This window comes from Rhinoraja longicauda, chromosome 3, assembly GCF_053455715.1.
Source record: "Rhinoraja longicauda isolate Sanriku21f chromosome 3, sRhiLon1.1, whole genome shotgun sequence".
Classification (NCBI taxonomy): Eukaryota; Metazoa; Chordata; class Chondrichthyes; order Rajiformes; family Arhynchobatidae; genus Rhinoraja; species Rhinoraja longicauda.
In genome coordinates, this window is record NC_135955.1 from 23088190 (window position 1) to 23101224 (window position 13035).

Below are 13035 nucleotides of genomic sequence, written 5' to 3' on the forward strand. Positions count from 1 at the left end.
TGTCACATGCGATAATAAAGTATCATTCATTCATTCATTCATTCATTCATTCGTTCATTCATTCATTCATTCATTTATTCATTCATTCATTCAACAGTTCAACAGTTCAACAGAGCTTTATTTGTCATTCGGTACCAAGGTACCGAACGAAATTACATAGCAGTCATACACAAAAAAGAACACAAGACACATGACCCCAACACAAACGTCCATCACAGTGACTCCAAACACCCCCTCACTGTGATGGAAGCAACAAAACTTCCACTCTCTTCCCCACTCCCACGGACAGACAGCTCGTCCCCGACCGACCCGCACAGTCCCCGCAAGGGGATATTTCAGCCTGTCAGGAAATATCTATGATAGGAGGAACATTAAATGCTTCAGGGTGGTGGCCTTAGTCTCAATTCCAACCTGCTCTGTACATTTAAATCTAAATTCAGTGCTCGGACGACCTGGATATTAAAGCCATAATAGAAATGTAATTGAAACAAGGGCCGGTTCCTGAGTCTGGGGACACAACACCAGACGCAGGAACAGCTTCTTCCCCTCTGAAATCAGGTTACTAATTGGTCCTTCCATAACCTAAGGTACACTCCTAAGGTCTGCCTCATTATTCTCTGGAATTCTCTGCCACAGAAGGTAGTTGAGGCCAGTTCATTGGCTATATTTAAGAGGGAGTTAGATGTGGCCCTTGTGGCTAAAGGGATCAGGGGGTATGGAGAGAAGGCAGGTACGGGTTACTGAGTTGGATGATCAGCCATGATCATATTGAATGGCGGTGCAGGCTCGAAGGGCCGAATGGCCTACTCCTGCACCTACTTTCTATGTTTCTATTATGGACATTGGACTTTGTCAGGTACAAAGGCTCTACCGCCATTTGGATTGGCATGGACTGATTAGGAATGATCAGCATGGTTTTGTGCATGGGAAATCCTGCCTTACAAATCTGATTTTTTAAGAGTTTTTTTAAAGAGGTTTTTAAAGTGATCATCCATTTTGGAGTGGTGCAAGAATCACTGCTGGATCCTCCATTGTTTGTTGAAAACATTAATGATTTTGATGGTCATGTAATTAACATTGTTAGTAAATTTGCAGATGACACCAAAATTGGATCAGATATCTGAGATTTCAGCAAGTTCTACATCAGTTGAGAAAGTGGGTCAAGTGAAATTCGACTCTGACAAACGTACACTAGTTGTGTACAAGGTGTACAGGTGCTAGTCTCTCAAACCAGGCAGGATTTACACAGTAAGCGGTCGAGTCCTGGAAAATGTCACAGAACAGAGAGACGCATGGTTCCCTGAACATGGAAAGACAGGTGGGTAGTGTGGTGAAGAAGGCCTATTGTACATTTGCCTTCAGTGAGAAGGATATTGAGTACAAAAATTGGTACACGTTTTGTGGGTTATGAAATTGAAAAATTAAGAGTTCATACCAGTCAGTCACAGCAATCTCAGGTGGAATATGGTGTTGATTTTTTTCAGTTTGTGTTTGGCCTCACCCTGACAGTGGAGAACGGAGATGAGGAAGAACTTTTTCAGTCAGAGAGTGGTGAAGGTGTGGAGGTGTGGAGTGGAGGCCAGTTCGTTGGATGCTTTCAAGAGAGAGCTGGATAGAGCTCTTAAGGATAGCGGAGTGAGGGGTTATGGGGAGAAGGCAGATTGAGAGTGATCAGCCATGATCGCATTGAATGGCGGTGCTGGCTCGAAGGCCTGAATGGCCTACTCCTGCACCTATTGTCTATTGTCTATTGTCTATTGCCAAGGACAGACAGGCCGGTGTGGGAATGGGAAGGGGAGTTGTGATCGCATAGAGCTGGGAGGTCTCGATGGCCTTTGCAGATAGAACATGTAATTTGCTAAACTGTTGCCTAGTCTATCATTGTTCTCACTGATGTACAGCAGACCATATCGAGAGCACTGAATGCCATATATGAGATTGGAGATGGTTCATGCTGGTGATAATTCTTCCCAGTCTTTACTTAATTCTATCAACATAACTGTCTATGTTTTCTTCGTAAAATGTTGGTCTAAATTCCCACTTGAATGCATTTATGCAATACCCCCCTCCCAATGAATTACTCCTTACACTGGCACTAGACTTTCAAAGAGATCCCCCTCCCCTCCCCCCACTCACCATCAACACCTTAGTCACATCTGTGGAGTCATTTAAGTTCCTTGGCACCATCACCTCCAGGGACCTTAAATGGGAGGCCACCATCGACTCCACAGTCAAAAAGGCCCAACAGAGGATGTACTTCCTGCGGCAGCTGAAGAAACACAATCTGCCACAGGCAATGATGGTCCAATTCTATACTGCTATCATTGAGTCCGTCCTCACCTTCTCCATCATGGTCTGGTTTGGCTCAGCCACCAAACACGACATCCGGAGGCTGCAACGGATCATTCGCACAGCTGAGAAGGTTGTTGGCTGCAACCTTCCCCCCCATTGACGAACTGTATACTGCAAGGGCCAGGAAGCGAGCGAGCAAGATCATCTCTGACCCCTCTCACCCTGGCCACAAACTCTTCGAAGCACTTCCCTCTGGAAGGCGACTCCGGACTGTCAAAGTAGCCACAGCCAGACATAAAAACTGCTTTTTTCCCACGAGTGATAGTTCTACTCAGTAACCAAAGTCTGTAGTCTCTTATTTGCTCTGGTTTATTTCCACCCACATGTTTAGACGGTAATGTTGTATCCTTATTGTTTTGATGTGGTTATGCTTTATTCTTAATTGTTAACTGTATGTTTGTGTTGGTATTTGTGAGTGGAGCACCAAGGCACATTCCTTGTATATGCATACTTGGTCAATAAACTTATTAATTCATTCATGTTCAATATCCTAACAGTCTCTAGGTAAAGAGATATCTCCTTAATTGCCAACAGTATTTGTTAGTAAGAAACTTACATTGATGGCTCCTAGTGTGGTCTCTCCAAGAAGTGCAAGTATTCTCTAAATCTAGATAACTGTCTTAATATTCAAGTTTTATTTAAACCCTCAAGCCAAGTTCTAATTAGCTGCTAAGTTATGGAATTAAAACTCCCAGGGCCCGGCATAGGAATGATGATTCACAGTTTGCATTTGGCTGAAACTCCCATGCATTGCAGGTGGTTTGAGTTCAAATACAAGTCTGATCTAAAAAATATATTATTTCAATTTCCAAGGCTGAATCATAAATTATAAAGAATGCTTGGAAACTAACAATGAAACCTTCGCCTTTCAGATTAAACCACAGATCACTATCAAAATAGACAATGTCTTTAAAATCCAAGCAAAGGTACTGTTCCTCCAAGCTTAGAAAGTTCAACTTTGGCGGTGACTCCCATTGGATAAGACTGATCATAACAGGATTGCAATGTGTAGAATATCCTTGATCTAAGTTGAAAGTTATCTGTTATGTCTGATTAGTCGATTGATTTTTTAAAATGCTACTAGACCAAGTGGACTCGTTGGGCACAAACCTCTCCTGCATTGGTGCAGCACCCTCTCCTCCCCTATTCCCCCCTCTCCCTCCCCTTCCCCCCCTCCCCTCCCTCCTCCCTCCCCCCTCCCTCCTCCCTCCCCCCTCCCTCCCTCCTCCCTCACATTGTTACTTTTAAGTTGCATTCTTTGGTCCACTCACCCATTCAGAGTAGGGTGAAGAGACATTTTTCCTTATTTTGTTTCAAATGAAATGTAAAATTATTTGTGGAATTTCATATGTTGGATTAATGTGATGTTTTAACATCGCTCAATAAGATATTTTGTTGCTGGTTCTAAATGAATGGCAAACCTATCTGTGGGCTAATGTGCTCCCCTCTTTGACTTTGCTTTCTGAGGAAACCTTGAAAGGCAATCATATCAAATGTATAGAGAGGTGGTCAGTGCAACAGACAGCTTCTTCTTGCGTTTGAGGCAACAGAAGTAACGAAGCTGCCTCTGCTTCTGCTTTCTCTTTGTTGTTGTTCGCCTGACTGAGGTCAGTTGACAGGGCTCACCACGGGGAGGTCGACAACATGAGCCCCAACAGACAGCTGATACTCTTACTCACACTTCACATGTTCAACCATGGATGGATGTTTCAATGTATTTTTACTCTACATTTATTTGTGTGGAGTAAGCTTTCAGAGTTGATTCAATTCCCATTTGGAGATTCAATGGCTAAAATATGTGAAAATTAAATTATTATTATTATTGTGAAGATAGACACAAAAAGCTGGAGTAACTCAGCGGGACAGGCAGCATTTGTGGAGAGAAGGAATGTGTGACGTTTCGGGTCAAGACCCTTCTGGTTCATGTTTTAATATGAGTAAGTCAATGTAGATCCAGTGAAGCTAACAAAACTATTAAATCATTGTCTACTAATAATATACATATATACGTATGTGTGTGTGTGTGTGTGTGTGTGTGTGTGCGTTGATGTGGTGAAAAACTAACTATGGAAAGGAATCTCTGTTGGTTTTGGTAGAGAGCAGATTAGCATGTGATGCCTATAACAGAATGCAAATCCTGACAATGGCAGTCTAATTTTTGAGGAAACCTGCAAACCTAGAAATTAAGGTGCACTCTCTGTGTGATGAACTCTGAGAAGGAAGAATAATATGCATCTGCTGGCTGAATAGAAAGTCTTTATCTCCCACATCCTTCTTCACTTTGGCTCAGGTAGATGAATTGCTCTCCAAGAAGCCTGAGATGAAATTAGCAACTCCCCCTTCTCTTTATCCTTCATCCAGCAGCAAGACCAGTTCTAGGCATTGTTTGTTTATACTTCCATTCATGCTTTATTGAAGCTGAATGCCTGGAGGTGCATAGACTACACAGAGCAACTGCCATGCGAGAAAGCATCAAAATCCGCAAGGCAATCTCCATTGTATCTCCATTCAACCGTTTTGCAAAGTATCAAACCTTACACGTTACTTTACTATGTTACAAGGACGTCTGCAAGAGAGATATGAAGGCGCTCGACATTGATGTGGAGTTCTGGGAGAGCCTTGCAGCTGACCGCATGAGGTGGAGAGGTACCCTCAACCAACATCTCAAAACGGGGGAAGAGAAACTGATGAATGCAGCGGCAGACAAGGATACGCAGAAAGGAGCGCAGAAACTTCAACAGACCAGAGACCACACACAAATGTAACCTTTGCGACAGAGACTGTCACTCCCGCATTGGTCTCTTCAGCCACAAGCAACGCTGCTCTAGCCGAGGTTTGGAGCAAGCAGCCAACAACTGGGATGCATCACCGATGGTCAGCCATGACCGAGGGGCGCCTACTACTACTACAAACCTTGGCCACAGCTGAAGAACTCAACCACCAACTAACCTGTAAGGGGTCTGATGCTGTATTTTCTAAATGTGTAGGTGGAGAGGTACAGAAAACCTTTCCTGAAGCTAAATTCGCCAGTATAGGTGCAAGGACTGTTGAGCAATGGACGCTGACTGATATCAATGTCTTCTCTGCACAGTGTAGGAAGGAACTGCAGATTCATTCTTCATCAGTCTGAAGAAGGGTCTCGACCCAAAACGTCACCCATTCCTTCTCTCCAGAGATGCTGCCTGTCCTGCTAAGTCACTCCAGCAGTTTGTGTCTATCAAGGAATTGCAGATGCTGGTTCAAAACTGAAGGTAGACACAAAAAACTGGATTAACTCAGCAGGTCAGATAGCATCTCTGGAGAAAAGGAATTGTTGACATTTTAGGTCAAGACCCTACTTCAGTTACTGCTCAGAACTGGCAGACTGACAGTCAGTTCACTACCAGCCTCAGAAGCTGTGGTCGGAGTAATCCCACAAGTGTGCCTGTATCATGAGACCTATTTATGGCCCCAATTGTATTTAAATACCTGATGAATGGAAACCAATAATTCCCGAATCTTGATGAATGACTCAATGATGTTAAGGAAATATGTCAATTTTACAGAATCATTAGATGACAGCATGGTTTCAATTCAAAGGGAGGGCTCAGCCCATTGCATCCTTGCAGCCTGTATGAAAGATTGATCCCAATCACCTGCCCGCTTCCCATAACCCTGGACATTTTTTTTCCTCTTTCAGATACTTATTCTATTCCTTTTTGAATGCAACACGTTTAACAAAGTCCACCATTACCCAACAATGCATTCTAGGTCTTTACGAATACCTGTATAATCAGTCTGAAGAAGGGTCCCAACCCAAAACGTCATCTACCCATGTCCTCCACAGACGCTGCCTGACCCGCTGAGTTACTCCAGCACTTTGTGTCGTTCCCTGCATAAAGAAATCCCTCCATTGAATGGAATGCAGACTATTTATATTTTAGTTGTCAAGCTCACCCTATCAAGCTATTTATACGCACACAAAGAACTGTAGATGGTGGTTCACAATGAAAGGAGGACATAGTGTTGGATTAACTCAGCAGCTCAGGCAGCATCGCTGGAGAACATATATAAGTGACATTTTGAGTTGGGACCCGTCTTAGATGGATCATAGTAGGTGGCTACGAAAGATGGAAGAGTGGTGGGGGAATGATGAAGTCTGGCAAGTGATAGGCAGATACAAGTGAGGGAAGGTTTTTTTTGCTATGTATATGCACCACTTTGCTTTCTGTGTCGGGTTGCTTAAATAGGAACAAGTCATTGTATACCTCAGTAGAATTATGGCTGATCTTACTGCAATTAAATGGGCTCCTTGGTGTGGCCTTTAAAACTCCCAATTAAACCTCATAATTAAAACTTGGAAAATGTACTTTTTTCTAATTGACTGCAGGATTTAGCAGAAGGGAAGCTCCTATTTAACACTGCCCTTTGCAAGAGGGAATGTTTCCTCCCACTTCGAGTAATTCATGGCAACCTTGGCTAATTGTTTGAATTCTGCTTTTTGTGCAGAGATTTTAATTTGAGGCACTTAACAAAATGTGATCATTTTAACTTTCAGGTAAATGATAGGCTAAGTTAGAAAAATAAGTGTGGAAAGATTCAAATGGCAGTTTTATATGGTAATTATATAGATAAATTCAAACAGAGTAATTTACCCCATATAAATTAAGGATTTCCATGACATTCAAACTGAGAATATTGTTCTCTTTATATTTGTAACAAATCTATCTGAAAATCCTTCCTACGTTCTCCCCGTAACCGTGTGGGTTTTCTCCGAGGTCTTCGGTTTCCTCTCACACTCCAAAGACGTACTGGTATGTAGGTAAATTGGCTTGGTATAAGTGTAAATTGTCTCTAGTGTGTGTAGGGTAGTGTTAATGTCTGGACTCAGTGGGCCGAAGGGCCTGTTATCCATGCTGTATCTCTAAACTAAACTAAACTGAACTAAAGGAGCTTGCAGAAGATGCAAAGCAACTTGGTTAACTGATTGAACAAAAAGGTAACACATAAAGATAAAGAGTGTGAAATCAGGTATTTAGGCAGGCAAAATGAAAAAGCAGTGAATTTTTTAAAGGCGAGCAACGTAAATGTTAATCTTCAGAGAATGCTGTGGTTTCCTGTATGCAGAAACTAGTAAGATAACATGCAGTTAAAAGAAGCCATTGTGAAGCCAGATTCAATGAAAATAAATGACAAAGAAGAATAAGGAATTCTCGATGCAATATTTTGGAGCTCTGGTAAAATTGTATCAGAAATGTTGTGTTTCGGTTTTCTAATAACAAGGGTCATGTATCCCATAGAGGGATGAAAGAAAGATTCAATAGTTTAGGTCTAAAATCTCTGGCTATTAATGGCTGATTTGTTCTGAGTCTCTAACATGGAATTATTTAAATGTCAGTGTGTCCTGGACTTCTCTGTCTGTGCTGTCAAATGTAATGCCTCAGGCACACTGACAGACCTGGCAAACTAAAGCTCAGTTCAATTTGGAGCTGGAACTGAGACTTCCCTACATTACAATAGAGAATCATCTCTTGGGTACTGCACCAGGTTTAGGCATGACACAGGATTTGAGCCCCATTTAATTTATTTTGATGATAAAAGTGAAGGTTGTTACATTTATGATTCCATTGTTTTTTTGGTTAACTGATAAAGGTTACCAATTTTGTAATATTAACTTCAATTGTAATAGTCTATACATTTCTCTGGGTGTTACAGGGATTCTAAAACTGTTTTTAAAAATCACACACCCTATGAAGCTGAAGGCAAGGCTTTGCTGGTTTCAAAGGCTTCCAGGTCACTTTTGGATGGCCTATCCTTCCTGCGCCAACTGAGGCAGTGCCAGGATATGCCTCCAGAATTCGAGATGCAAAGGGCTAGCAAAATGGTCCTTCCATATCAGGACTAGTTAAGAGGATAAGGATGGGAGAGGAATTTAAACAAGAGAAATTGAGCCAATAAGTTCCAGCCCAATGAACTTTGGATGCCAGGGTGGTCTACTGAAGAGAAGTTGAGTATAATGGCATAGTTTCTGGACCATTGAAGAATGAGAGGTGGTCTTATGCAAAGTATTACATCGCTAGAGAACTGGCCACATCTACCTATCCCCTCCCCTTTGTGCGTTCCGCAGAGACCATTTCCTCCGTAACTCCCTGGTCCACTCGCCCCTTCCTACCCAAACCACCCCATCCCCGGGCACTTTCCCCTGCAACCGCAGGAGATGCAACACCTGTCCCTTTACCTCCCCCCTCAACTCCATCCAAAGACCCAAACAGTCTTTCCAGGTGAGACAGATGTTCACCTGCACCTCCTCCAACCTCATCTATTGTATCCGCTGCTCTAGATGTCAACTTCTTTACATCGACGAAACCAAACGCAGGCTCGGCAATTGTTTCGCTCAACACCTTCGTTCAGTCCGCCTTAACCAACCTGATCTCCCGGTGGCTGAGCACTTCAACTCCCCCTCCCACTCCCAGTCTGACCTTTCTGTCACGGGCCTCCTCCAGTGCCATAGTGAGGTTCACCGGAAATTGGAGGAATAGCACCTCATATTTCGCTTGGGCAGCTTGCAGCCCAGCAGTATGAACATTGACTTCTCCAACTTTAGATAGTTCCTCTGTCCCTCTCTTCCCCTCCCCCTTCCCAGTTCTCCCTCTATCTTCCTGTCTTCACCTACATCCTTCCTTTGTCCCGCCCCCTGACATCAGTCTGAAGGGTCTCGACCCGAAACGTCACCCATTCCTTCTCTCCTGAGATGCTGCCTGACCTGATGAGTTATTCCAGCATTTTGTGAAATATATACCTTCGATTTGTACCAGCATCTGCAGTTACTTTCTTACACTAGCTAGAGAGCATGATAGGTTAGAGGCTGAGAGACATTCTCCTAAGTGGAAAGGAGCAGAACCCCTCAAATATGGCATTCCCATTTCTAAATGAGACGAGGAGGAATCTCTTCACTCAGTTGTGACTTTGCAGAACAGAATGGTGCGGACATTCAGTCATTAAACAAATTCGGATGTACTTTCAGATGTTCAGGAAATCAAAGGATTAAGGCAGAAGGGAGGAAAGTGCAGTTAGTGAATTTTGGGCATGACGTTAAAAGATGGAACGGGCTTAAGGGCTATATGCCATACACTTTCTAATCCTTGTTAGTGCACTTGCTTATAAACTGAAAAGCCATGAGTCTCAGAGAGTACATATACATATTATCTCAATATATATAATGTCCAAGGCATTCATGTCAATACTGTGGCTTGGGGCGCACTAATATGGTCCTGTCACTGTGCCATAAAACATAGAATATAGAACACTACAACACAGGGACAGGCCATTCAATCAGCGGTCTGTGCCGAATATGATTCCAAATTAAACAAATCTATTGTGCCTGCATGCGGTCCATATTCCTCCAGTTCTTGCATATTCATGTGTATATCTGAAAACCTCTTAAACACCATTATCGCATCTGCACGGTAGCGCAGCGGTAGAGTTGCTGCTTTACAGCGAATGCAGCGCCGGAGACTCAGGTTCGATCCTGACTACGGGTGCTGCACTGTAAGGAGTTTGTACGTTCTCCCCGTGACCTGCGTGGGTTTTCTCCGAGATCTTCGGTTTCCTCCCACACTCCAAAGACGTACAGGTATGTAGGTTAATTGGCTGGGTAAATGTAAAAAAATAAATAAAAATTGTCCCTAGTGGGTGTAGGATAGTGTTAATGTACGGGGATCACTGGGCGGCACGGACTTGGAGGGCCGAAAAAGGCCTGTTTCCGGCTGTATATATATGATATGATATGATAACATCCCCTGCATTGTGTTCTAGGCACCCACCATTCTCTGTGTAAGCAACCTGTACCACACATCTCTTTTAAATTTTCCCCTTCGTATTTGAAAGTTCCACCCGCGGAAAAAGGTTCTGTCCACTCAGTCTATGACTCATATAAATTTATAAAATGGTATCAGGTCTCTCATGCTCCAGAGAAAACAAGCCATGTTTGTCTCCTTGCATCTAATATCCTCTAATTCAAAACAGCATCCTCAAAAAACTCTCCAAAGTTACTACATCCTTCCAATAACGCGGCAACCAGAACTGAACACAATACGCCAAATGCGGCTTAACCAAGTTTGAAAATGCTGCATCACAACTTCCTGACTCTTAGGAGCCAGCTCAGTGACCCAACTGATGAAGGCAAGCATACGATATATTTTCTTTACCACTTAATCTACTTGTGTTTCTACTTTCATGAAGTGATAGACTTGGACCCAAGATCTCTCCGTACATCAATGCTGTTAAGCGTCTTGTCATTAAATGTATACTCTCTCCTTATGATCGACCTCCCAAATGCAGCACCTCACACTTGCTTCAATTAAACTACATCACCGTTTAACTGCAATTGATCTATATCCTACACACGATCTTCTGTCCCTGAAATTCGTTCTGTTGAAGTCAAATGATAGAATTTCAGAGGCAAAACCATCTACTTTGGTGAAATCTCAAAATGGATGATGACTTACTTCCACTCCAGTTTTGTGGGTCCTCAGGTGACTAATGCAACCAGTTGGCTCTTCCTTTGATGGGGTGGGTGGGAAGGTATTCCCAGGAATCAGAGGAGATATTGCATTTCTTCAAGGAGGCTTTGAACATGCTAGAATCTTTTCTACTGTCCACCTGGTAATTTCTTCCCATGTCAGGGCTCAGAATAGATGGTCTATGTTGATAATATAGTGCTGGGCATGTGGAGGCATCATCTGCTCAATAGAGTTGAATCATTGCCTCTAGGGTTTCAGTACTGGGGGTGTTGGCCAAGTGGAGGATAGTGATGTTCTTACATTTGTTCTTCCAGTGAATTGCTAGGATTCTGTGAAGAACCATGGTGTGTTTTATAGTGCCTTGAGCTACCTGTTGCAGGTAGTCCAGGTTTCAGAAACATATAGGAGAAGAGGGATCATTGCTGTCAAGCAGATGATGGGTTTTGTGCTATGTCCTAATCTTCAAATAACCTTTTTCTCAGTTTTTTCTGATGCAATGGCTATCATCAATGTCTACACTTATTAAGAGGCAGTTACTGAGAAATTGGAAGAGGTCCATGTTTTCAGAGGTATCACAATATGCTGGAGTAACTCGGTAGGTCAAGCAGCATCTAGGAGAGAAGGAATGGATTCCTTCTCCTCCTATTCCTTCTCTCCTAGATCCTGCCTGACCTGCTGGGTTACTCCAGCATTTTGTGATACCTTTGATTTGTACCAGCATCTGCAGTTATTTTCCTACTCCATGTTTCCAGAGATCATTATAAAATTCTGACCTTATATTGAGTTTTACAGATTGGGGATGAATGTTGAGGTGTATTGATCTATTCACCATCCATTGCTTTGCAAGAAAGAAACTTCAACTTTTTTCCCCCCTATCCTTGAAGAGAAGCAGTGCTTCCTAACTTCTTTCCAGTTTTGTTCCACAGGGCTGGATACTAAAGGAACTAGCAATCCTTCCATACTTTCGGAAAGAATACGCACTCTTCATTATGTCATCAAGCAAGGTGATTGCTGAAGGGCATTTCATTGGACTGTAGCATCCTTGAAATTCTACCAGCTGTTAAGGGTAAGCATTCTTCATAATATAACAACAAGAGCACAATTCTCCCCAGGAAAACAGAAATATATCGCAACTTGGGAAACAGGAATTGCATGTAAAAAAAGCTCATGTGCCAGTGGCTGCAAATTCATGGAATCTGAGAGCATTTTCAAAGAACGTCCACAGTTCAGGAGTCTAATAAACTTGTTTCCATTCAGGAGTTGAACAGTTGGCATGAACTGGGAGAAAGGCTCAAATTAAGCTGTTGCACATGGAGTAGCATGCCTGCACCAGCAACGTTTTTTTGGAAAGAGTTAAGGAACAGAATTTTCGTTTTTTAATAATCTTACTGACATAGCTGTAACTAGTTTAACAATGAAGATCATTTGCCTCATTGATGAAGCTCATTGCTGACAGATTTTAATATTTTGAGTAGCATCATAACGTCAATGTCAGGAGGAGTGGGAAGCAACAAAGCAACCAAGAGGAACAGGTAGTGTTCATCTGAAAGTGAAATAATGAAAACTATATTGAAAAACAAAGAATCCAAGAGGAAAAACTAATTTATTAAAGATAATATGAAACAACATGATAAATGAAATGAAAGAGAAGGGGGAAAATATGTTTGCGTTTTTCAACACAATTACATTGACAGGTTTTTTAACACAACAGTTAAATGCATCATTGCTGCCTCCTTCAGGCAATCCACGTAACAGCATATTTTCACATATTCCACCGGAGTTCTCTATTTAAATGTACCATGATGCTTCCTCGTGCTGATCTCACCCACAAATAAAAAGTAATTCCATTTCAAATCTGCTGAATGTTATCATTTTAAAGATTTGACCAGAGGAACAGATACTCTGCTCTGCATCCATTAGCATCTGAATTAATGACAGTGCTGCAGGATTAAGCACATCTCATGGGGCTCGAATCAGAGGGGAAAATGCAGTTATTGTGGTCCATATTGGTGCCGATAACTTAGATGGAGGTTTCATGAAGAGATTGGCAAGAGATAAAGTCTAAAAAGACAATAATCCCCAGATCACTACTTGAGTCCCATCCAAATTAGCAGGTAGTCAACAAGATTAAAGACTTGGCTATGTGGCTCGAGGAAAGTGAGTTGCAATTCATGGAACATTG